Source organism: Alligator sinensis, unplaced genomic scaffold (genome assembly GCF_000455745.1).
Source record: "Alligator sinensis unplaced genomic scaffold, ASM45574v1 scaffold304_1, whole genome shotgun sequence".
Lineage (NCBI taxonomy): Eukaryota > Metazoa > Chordata > Crocodylia > Alligatoridae > Alligator > Alligator sinensis.
This window is the reverse complement of record NW_005842939.1, coordinates 142,810-153,644: the sequence shown is the minus strand read 5'-3', so window position 1 is coordinate 153,644 and position 10,835 is coordinate 142,810. Positions and strand designations below refer to the sequence as shown.

The window sequence follows — 10,835 nt, the reverse complement described above, 5'->3', positions numbered from 1 at the left end:
TTGTTGCTGCAGCAATGTAGTATCAGTAGGCACTACCCGTGATGCCACTGCTACTGCACAGTATTTCATTGCTATTACACAGTAGGGTCAGAATTAACCCATGCACCATTGAGACTGTACTGTAATGACAGGTGCTGCACAGTCATTTAGTACTTGCTAAAGCAAGTGCTAAAGCAAGTACTAAATTACTGTGTGGTACCAACTGCGCAGTCAGTGGCATGTGTAGACGCACCCATTGTTAACAAACCTGTCTCTCTCACTCAGAGAATTACCAATTAGACTTTGATTAAAATGTACATGTGTTTTTATATGAACAACTTTTTTATATGCACAGTGCTTTTATATGTATAGTTCTTTTGTCATAGCTCTTTTATGTCAATTTCAATTCTGCCTGAACAGATTAAATGTAATTCACAAAGATGATCAATGCAAATCTATATCTATACTGATATTGTAGATTGTTGTTAGATCAGGCCACCAATGAGCATCTGTCACTACGTATATTTAAATTTTACTGATCATCATAAAATGTAGGTGTCAAGTGGTTAAAGTCCTAATTCTGCAAATGACTCTACACAGGTGGATTTTTACAGCTGTACAAGTAACTATGGTTCAGGATATTAGTATTATGTTTTTCAGTGGCTGGAATAACGCCTCATGGCTTTCCCTCATCACCTTTGATATAATTCAAAATGTGTTCCCCAGATTTAGGACAGTGAATATAAGTGCAATGATGGAACTGACCGTGACCCTCAAGTTTGTAGTTCTCCATTCAAGATCTGGGTAGTTTTGTGCTTTCAAAGACCCTGTGTGGCCATGTGCACAAGGACTGTGATGATGTCAGTGTCATGTATTCAGGCATGAACTGGATGAAATCAAACCTCAAAGCCAACAATACTGTGTTCCTCAAAATGGTGGGTGTCCATAAGCTACCATGAACCAATATGAATCAGAGGTAAAAAAAATAGCAGAATGAGAAAAAGGGACTGCAGTGAGTCCGAATTTGTTTCAGAAGAAACAAAATCAAGAACAAGAAAGTTCAGTGACCTTGACTTAAGGAAAGAAAAAGTTCAAGACAAAAGTAAATTCCATTTGGCTTAGAATCTCTTCCACTTCCCTCTTTCCTTTTCTACTTGATGAGCCTCCTAGCACAGATTAGCTTATCCACAGCACAAAAGAGCAAGGAAGCAGAAAAGAAAATGGTCCTAAATGAAGATTATAGAAAACATTGTTGGAAAGATAGATAGATAGATACACCACCAAAATCCAGTGCAGGAAATATTAGCGAATCACATAGGTATGGGAGGGAAGGATTGCCAATGATTGATAACCTACATTTTATTGTTTGTTTTTAATTGCAACTGCTCCAGTTTTCCTAGGTTTATTCAAGCCTTCAAATTGAACAAGGCAGAGTCTCAGACAGATGTGTAGGGCAATAATGTGGTAGTAAAAATTTACAAGCATGATTCATTTTAGGGTTGAAATTTTTAGATGGAAAAATGTTGTGTGTTTTAGAATATATGGTGCAGAGATCTTGTTAGGAGGCATAAAATGTGTTCTGTCAGTTTTCTCTCAGAGAGACTTGAGCAAGATCTTCAGGATGTTCACATCTCTATTTGCAATAATATTATAGTGTTTAAAGCCTTTGCTTTAGAATACCTTTTAATAAGAGAAATGTGACATTAAGAAAAAATATATAATGTTGAATTTTGTTGTTATTGGAACAGTATTTTTGTCTGCTACTTGTTCTGGGGTAGTTGGAAAACAGGCAAAGGGCATGTCTACATGTGCACTTTAATGCACATTAGCCTATTTTAGTACACATTAAAACATCACAAAAAACCATACTGTTTAGTTAATACACATAAAAATCGCCTAATTTGCCTTTTTCTAGTACCTCATAATGGAGGTACAAAATTTAATGTGCATTGCCTAAAGCACATTAATGAATATGTAGATGCACCATGAAAGCGACATTTATATATGGCTAATATAGAATATAATGAAATGAGTTATATTTGGTTGAATAACAGAGAGCTCATTTGTGAATAAAAGAACTGACTTAGGTTGCTGTGACTTGCAGTGTCACATCATACAGGGTGGATCTACATGAGATGCTTTACTGCGCAGTAGCATAGTTAACTATACAGTAAGCATGTGCATCTACACATGCACATGCTTACTGAGCAGTAAACCTCCCTAATCATGAGTAAATTTGGTACCTGCAAATGCAAGTAGCAGATTTACTTGTGATTACTTACTGCGCAGTAGCGCTCATGTAGATGCCTGGCTCAGAGCAAATCTACTCCTGGTCAGCTGGGCACCAGGGCGTAGAAGATTGCTCCTTGCCCCCAGGAGCTGCTTGCTGCCGGGGTGGGCTCCCAGCCCTGGCAGCAGGGAGCTCCAATCCTCCCACTCTGAAATTGCTATCAGAGAGCAGGGACTGGGAGATCCTTATCTCCCAGGCCCACTTCACCAATGTGATTGGGGAGTGGGGAGCTGGGAGATCCATATTTCCCAGTGCCAGTTCTGTGGTTGCAGGCCTGGTGCTGGGAGATTATTATAAGGATCTTATAAGGATCTTCCAGCACTAGCTCCATGATTGTGGTGTGGGAGCTGGGTACTGTCCTGGGCATAGGCAGGTCCCACACCCATGCCCCAATTGAGTGATCAAAGCACAGGGCTTGGAAACTGCTGCAGGGTGGGGAATAGGTGCCCGCCCCCTGCCCCAATCTGCCAGTGAGGCAGCTACTGCTCCCACTTCCCTGCACATGTAGATGCCTGCCCCAGATCATTTGCTTGTGAGTAGTTTACTCATGAGTAAACTGCTCCTACATCAAGTGCATGTGTAGACATGCCCACAGTGAATTTCATCCCAGAGAGCTGAAGGATCTAGCAGAAGAGATCTTGGAGTCCTCGACAACAGTATTTACAACATTTTGGAAGATAGGCAAGGTACCAGAAGGCTACAAAAGGCCAACATATTGCACTCCTTTAAAAAGCCAAAAAGGAGGACCCAAGGAGCTATAAAGCAGTTAGCCTTCTACCTCAGTACTCAGGAAGTTACAGGAATAACATAAGGAAATCCATTTGCAAGCATCTGGAGAAGGAAAGGCTAACCACAAGCAGCCAGCATAGATTCACTACTAATACATTGTGCCAAACAAACTTGATCTTCTTTTTTGACAAGATAATTACTTGGGTGGATTAAAAGGATTAAGTTAATATAGTGTACCTGGACTTTAGCAAGGCTTTGGACAGAGTCCCACATCATCTTCTTACAAGTAAATTGTAGAAATGTGGATTTTTTTGGTTGCCAGATGGGGTCAGGAAAGATTTTTTTTCCCTTTTCCTATTGCTACATAACAACAGCTCTGGGTTTCTTTCATCTTTCTCAGAAGAGTTGGCTATTGGTTACAGCCAAGACTGGTGTATGCCAGTGCTCCTGCTCAGACTAAAACCCAGGTCCCTGGCTAGAGGGTCTTGCCCCTCCTCTCAGGATCAAACCAATCACCACATCTGGGATCAGGAAGGAATTTTACCCCATGGTCAGATTGGTACAGATTACAGGGGTTTTGCCTTTCTCTGCAATGGAGCATGATCCTGTTCCTTGGATCTCTCAATAATATTCTGACAACCCTTGCAGCAGCAAGACGACTGACTGCTGTTGTCACCCTGTTTTTCTGTGGTAGGCTGGATTATGTGACAGGGTTGATTATGTAGTTTTAGTAATAGGTTAGAGAAGGATTTGTATGGGATGGTTTAGATAGGGATGATTCTGTCTGAGACAGGGAATTGGACTGAGTGACCTCCAGAGGTCCCTTCCAGCTCTAATTTTCTATGATTCTCTGATCTGAGTGTGTTGCGGAAATTGTCATGAATCCTAAAGATTTCATAAACATTAGTATGAATGATTATTCATCCAAAAATCATAATATGTATTACAGACTGGCTAAAATATTTGTCAACAAATGAGAGTGTAGAAGGAATGCCATATGACTAAGGTAAAACACTACACAATAAATATCAGTAAGCTGCTTAGTGACCAAAGAAAATTGAACTAAAAGGGTTTTTTTTCAAATATAGAGTAATATGTAAGCCACGGCTGTCCAATTTGTAAGTGTCTGGGGGTCATGTGCCCCTGGGGCCTCACTAGTAGAGATTGTACCAGCATGGGTCATAGACACCCAAGGTCACATGTTCCCCCTGCTGCATTGCTCACCTAGGTGTCCACTTCCCCCCTGCCCCTCATGGGCTGCTGCTCCTCACACCTCTAACCTGCACTGGGCTCCCTGTACCTCCCTGCCACATTGTGTGTCCCAATTTACTCTTAGCTTCCCTGCTGAGAGTTCCCCTGTTTACACTGTGCCACTCAAGCACCCATGGCTGTGGCCACTCCTGGCTCTGAAAGCTGTGCTACACTGTATTGCCCCATCCCCTGGGGCAGAGGCAGGGACAGGAAGGAGAAGCCAGAGGGAGGTGAAGTCTGGAGCCCCAGGCAGCTGCTGCAGCAGGAGCAGTGGGGCAACATTGGCTGGGTGGGAGCCCAAGGGTTGCAGGTAAACCACTTGTTTGCCACGTACAATCCACAGGCCACTAGTTGTTCAGCCCTGATGTAAGCAATCAAAAATGCTGAATGATTTAGTCATGCTATAACAAGTTTGTTTGTTTTTTCTGAAGAGCAAAGTACATCTGAAGAAAACTAGGATTGTTTGCAAATAATGCATTATCCAGGGAAACTAAATTAGTGACTGATATCTGTAATGATCTGTTCTATGAGCTGCAAGCAAGGTGTATTGTTAAGCTTTGTATAGGCAAGAGCAAAATCTTCATCATCTCCATCCTGGGTGTAAACACTACTATTACTTTTAACAAGCAAGGTTGTAAAACGCCAGTCTTCCGTGCCTGATTCTATTTCCTTTGTGATGCTTATGCAGTGTAAAAAGAAGGAAAAGTCTCTGGATTTCCCCAGGGGCGTAGTGATGGCATAGTCAGCTCCCATATCAGTCATCATACAGCCCTTGATGGGAAAAAGGAAGGAAAGGTATATATCTGAAGTACACTGAACTGTTCAATCATGTTCTGCTATATTATTGTTGCTTGAGGCTGTAGCCAGCTGTGTAGGTTAGAATGGTCTCTTGGGCTTTTTTAATCTATGCTAGAGCTACAGCCAGTGTGAATCAGCCAAAAACACTGATGGCTGAACTAAAAGTTGCTGAGATACAAGAGTTTGTGGCATAATGTAATTGGTATAAAGGAAAAACAGACTTAGCCAGAAATATGTAGGGTGCTTTGATATGCCAGTTTCCCAAAAGCTGAGAAACAATTATTAGCAAAACACATCAGAAGAAAACAATTAAGCACACTAGGAAAAAGAAAAGAATAATTTGGAGATGTTTACAGTATTTTACAAGCTAACCCAAAAGCCCTGACTTCACAATCTTGAAAAATCTGTTTTGGCTTGAAAACCATGACAATTAAGAAGATAAATGGAACAGCAAAAGTACATTGTTTTGATTAGGTTTTAATCACCATTATATAGCAAATGGAAAAGGGAAAGTTGATAGCAATGAATATACAATTAGCAGCTGATAAGGAAAGATAAAGGTATCATTCAGAAATTTGTGGCCAGTAAATGTAAAGGCAATAAAAAAGATTTTCAAACGTATCATGAACTAAAAATATTCTAGAAATAGCATGGGCCCATTACTAGATAGGGAGAACTAAAAATATTCTAGAAATAGCATGGGCTCATTACAAGATAGGAAAAATGAACTAGCCACAGTGTAGAAATGAATGGAAAATACAAAATAATATAATGGATAAGGACAATTTCAGTGTCACCATCAATAATTATAATGTTCAGACAAGTAAGGGAACTTTACATGAGATGCCACATAGTGAGGTATATAGGTTGCTTTCTATACACATCTTACTTATGGATACACAAGAGTTTTCTCATAGGTGACAATGTGAATAAATAAATAGAAACTGCCTTGTTAAAGATACTGCTGTAGAATGGATATCTTTGGCCAATCATTTGTCATGTCACAGATCGTTAAAATGTTTCTCTCTTCAAGCAATAATGGCATATAATTTTGGTGTCTATTTGGGGAGGAAGGAGTGACTCTTCCTGAAAACTGAGCAGGATGGTCCCTTGATCTCCAGCTACTTCCTCATTTTCCTCTTGCAATGCCAGCAAAATGCCAGCTGCAAAACCTATTTTGCATCTAGTTGTGATTTTGGAATTAAATGCAATGTAATTAGTTCCTTTTATACGTTTGGTAATCTTGTTAAGACAACTCATTAGGTGTCTTAGCAATTGGAAATTACTAGGTTTCAGAACATGTGCATTTCCTTTGTGAATACCAATTATTCCTAAATGAAGCAATTGTTCTTTCAAGGAAAAAAAGTGAGTTCTAAAAAGTTTTCTTATGCTCACACATTGTCCTCAGCTTTAAGCAAACTATAGTGGGTCTTTTGTGTTCTCCCTCTACAACTCAAAGCCCATTTCTCTATGGAAAATGTCTGATTATGTCATTAGTGTAAAAGAGTATATACAAATTGTTTAGGTGAACTGGCGATATTAATCCGTAAAATTTGTAAATTGATTAACATAATTTAGATTATATTATTGACAAGTGGTAAAATATCATAATACTTGTTCTTCCATTTATTTACTTCTAGGAGACTGCTTCAGAACAAAGAGTAAATAGGAACCCTTTCCAGCTGCAAAAATAAGATTTCCTAATTTTTTGTTCATTTTTTGCAATGACTGTATCATTTTCTGAGATTTAGGCAAACATCAATACATTAGACATAAGTGATTCAGTTTTCAGTTTTTTAATTTTTTAATTTTTTGTAACCATGAGGGCTAATAACAAACCCAATTTTTGATTACTGACTCCAGTGAAAAAAACCAAAGTAATTTGTTTTATATATACCTTAATCTAACCCAACTCAGATCTATATCCAGCTTCCACTGAAAAGAAGCCTAGCCCAATGAACCAAGAACAGCCTACATCAGGATGGGTAAAGTCCAGCCCATGGGCTGGATCAGGCCCATGGCAGATGCCATTTCTCAGCAGCCCCTGCTACAGCCAGCTTCCATGGAGACCCCAGCAATGGCAGGGCCGTGGTAGCGCCATGACAGTGCAGGACCAGGGTTTGCAGGGACAGCTTCCCTGGAGCAGCTCTCCACCCAGCTGCATGCCCTGCCAGCACTGATGGGGCTGGTCTCCATGGAAACCCTAGCCCCACACTGTCACCATGCCATGCTACTAGAGTCTCTATGGAAACTGGCCACAACAGCACAGGCAGGGCCTGCTGGGAAATGGAATCTGGCTGCTAGCCAGATCTGCCATTTTGCTCACCCCTGGCCTACAAAGTAATTAGAGTCAGTTGGAAAATACCAGATTCTTAAATTTTGTTTCTGTTCGAATAAGGATGAAAAGTAAATATCTACAGAAGAAAAATCCCACAATATTTAACTCAATAAAACCCAGTTCGTGTGTTATTTAACACAATAACTTACATTCAGAGGTACTATTAAAACTCTGAATAAGTACATGTGTCATTTCATATAATATAAAATCTATATAAGTAAACAATAAAATAAAAATTAAATATCTTTATCTTATAGAAACAAAACAGTTCAACAATATCAAAATAAGATGAGGAAGTGTCGTGGGGCACCTCACTGCCCCGCTCCTAGAGATTGGAAACTGCCAGGGAGAGCGAGCCCTGGCAGGACATAACGAGCACAGCTGTGGGTTGCCCTGGCAACTAATGTGAGTCAGCTGGCCAGAAGGGGGCAGGGCCTGGCCCTCATAAAGCCCAGGGCTGAGGCCACGCTGGCAGTTCTCTGCCCGTAGCCAGGGAGGCAGGAGCTCCTGGGGCTAGAATGTGAGCATTGCAAGAACTGCTCTAGCTGAGTGAAGGATGGCAGCTCAGAGGTTTGAGCACCATGGTTTAGCCAGATGGCTTTGAGTTGAGTTATAGCCAGGAGGCTCGAGTTTGTTTGCTTCTGATATTACACCGGTGGTTTGGGTGAGGCTATAGGGGTTGGAGGAGGCCTCATAAAGGGCCCCACAGTGGTGTGGGGGCCCTAGCGCCAGTCAGGGTGCAGAATCCTCATAAAGTGGGGGGAACCTCAGAGGTATGGGAACCCTGGTGCCAGTGGGGGCACAACTTGCAGGGTACATAGACCCCAGCCCCAGAGAGGGGCAGCTTTGAGAAGCCCCAGCGCGGGCATGACGAGCCCCAGAGAGGGGGCCATATTATTAGGAAGCCCAGTAGGGGCACAACAAGCCCCAGAGAGGGGGCCATATTATTAGGAAGCCCAGTATGGGCGCGGTGAGCCTCTGAAACAGGGCTAGTGCTGCGGGAAACCCCGGAGCAGGGTGGAGTGCTGCGGTGGCCCCCAGTGAGAGGGGGTAGTGGTGCGGTGAGCCCTGGGAGAAGGGGGTAGCAGCGCAGTGGGCCCGAGAGTCAGGGGGCATTGCCGAGAAGTCCCCAGAGTGGGCGCAGAGAGCCTCAGATGGGGGGGCTGTATTTTAGAAGCCCGAGTTTGGGTGACATTACAGGGAAAGCCCCAGGAGGGGGCACTATTGTAAAGGCCCCAGACAGGGGGCAACACTACATAGAAGGCCTCAGAGAGGGGCAACGTTACAGGGAGGCCCCGAGTGGGCTCGGAGAGCCCAAGAGAGGGCAGCCCAGAAGAGGAGGCCCCAGAGAGCGGGGCGAGAGTACATAGAGGAGGCCCGAGAGACGGGCCGTGTACATATAGAGAGACATACTAGCGTCTATCCCATCAGCGAGGCTTGGGGCGTGGTATTAGGGGTTGGTAGGAGCCACGCATAGCCCATAAGGCTAGGCTGCATGGGGGAGCACCCATCATACCGGGAGACCCCAGGGGGTCCGGAAACACATGGGGACAGAGGTCCCAGCTAACCGTGCCCAGGGAGTCGTAAGGCAGCCTCCCAACTTTACCTCAACATCAAAGACGTGGCGGGCGAGAATTTGAGGGTGCCCTTGGGCCAACTTGGCACGGTGAGGGGGGCCGAAAGGAGATCACGGCCCTCCTGAAGGACCCCGCCGTGACAGGAAGTTTAAGATATTGCTTCAATTTCTTCACATTGAAATTTTGATCAGAATCTAGATAGTCTCACAATGTTCCAACAAAGCTACAGTTTCAAATGAAAACTTTGTCTACTTTTTTTTTTTTTTTTTTACCAGCTCTACTGCTCTTGTGAACTGCATGTGTTTTGTTATCTCAACTTGTGGGAGCTTGTTTCATGGGAATGAAGAGTATCACTATTTGTTTTTCAATGTAAGCACCACACTTTCCTATCAAAGGTTCATTGTTTTTGTCAATCCTTTGAAAGATTTTTTCCACTTAGCCATTTCATTCTAAAAATCTGAACCATGCATCGTTCTGGTTGTGATTTCAGTTGTGCCTACAAGTCATAATTGATGTCAAGAACAGTTCGGAAGCATCTTGCCCCAGCAGCAGCTCGAGTCACTGGGCTTCACCGCCTTATGAAGTGCAATGGGATCATATATGTATTTTCATACAATGACAACGTGTAGCAAGAGGTTTGCTATGATGACATTAGCTCACTGCCTTGTGTGTGTTTAAATATTTGTGTGCATCTATAGTGGCAGAATGAAGGTCAGAGTTTTCCCCTGTTCTTGATATGGGTCATTGTGACAGGACACTTAGAGTGCCTGGAAATTTAAGAGATGAAGCAGCCCATGGAGCAGCTTGGAGGAGCAAACCAGGGCTGAGTGATGGAGTCATCTGACTGGGGGAGGGCTGGGCTTAGGCAAAATATAAGCCCAGACCCTGAGAGCAGAGCTGGTAGTAAGATCCTAGACTCTGCTCAGAGAACACCACCTCAGCAGGATGGCTGCAGCTCCAGAAGGTCAGCATGGAGGATAATACCTAGAGTGGTTTTGAGGTTTGGGAAGGAACTAAAGGGGTGGAGGAGGCTCCTGGGGACCCAGTGTGGGGACTGGAGCCCAAAGGGAAGGGCCAAGTGTGCAGGATCTGATGAGGAGTCTGGGGCCTGATGAGAACCTAAGTGTATGGAACCTGATGAGGGATCTGGGGGAGCCCAGAGAGATCAAAGGCTGAGAGAGAGCAGGGGACAGTGGGTTTGGAGGTGAGGGGCTGAGCTGGGGCCATTGGGCCTGGAGGTAAGAGTGAACTGGGGCCCAGAGGCCAGCAGCCCCAGAGGGGCAAGGATCACCAGAGTGGGCTAATGGGCTAGTCTGGAGGTGGGTTCTGGGTAAGACTGAAAACTGCACCCTACTGTGGTTTTGGGTCCCAGTGGTGGGGCTGCCTATAAAGTGCCACTGGTGCCAGACCCCTGAAAGCACCAGCCCCTGCTGCCTTGTGGATTACTCTTTGGTGGAAAAACGGCTAGGGGAGCACACCCAAATATAGAAGCAAGGGAAGGAAGCTTCTATGGATCTTAGGGCCTGGAGAGGGAGCTGCGTAAAGGAATTGCCACAGGAATTACCTGCAGGGACAGACTGCCCCTATGCCTGGGGGCCCAGTGAAGGTCCTGAAGCCCAGGAAGGGACTGAAAGAGCTTGAGCCCACAGAAGGAGCAAGTACCAGTGAGGTCAGAGAGCATATAAGCCTAGGGGTCTAGTGAGCATCCTGAATCCCTGAGGAGGGTCTGAGAAAGCTTGAGCTGCAGAAGAAGCATTTGTTAGTAGAGCAAAGTGGATTAGCCAGGTTAGTGTAACTCTGGACACACACCATAAAGAGTTGTACTGATACTTGACCTTTATTCAGGAGTAATTGAGTATGATGTAGTCAGCCA

The 10,835-nt window shown here is 43.8% G+C and overlaps 1 long non-coding RNA gene across 1 annotated transcript in view; it reads left to right on the top strand.

The window, feature by feature from the left end:
- Positions 1–9,275: 9,275 nt before the first annotated feature.
- The window catches only part of LOC102373182, a 2,032-nt gene continuing 472 nt past the window's right edge, over positions 9,276–10,835 (top strand). Inside the window, exons 1-2 of the long non-coding RNA XR_325221.1 lie at positions 9,276–9,331; positions 9,453–9,597. This is a non-coding gene — a long non-coding RNA (uncharacterized LOC102373182). The remainder of the gene's footprint in view (positions 9,332–9,452; positions 9,598–10,835) is intronic.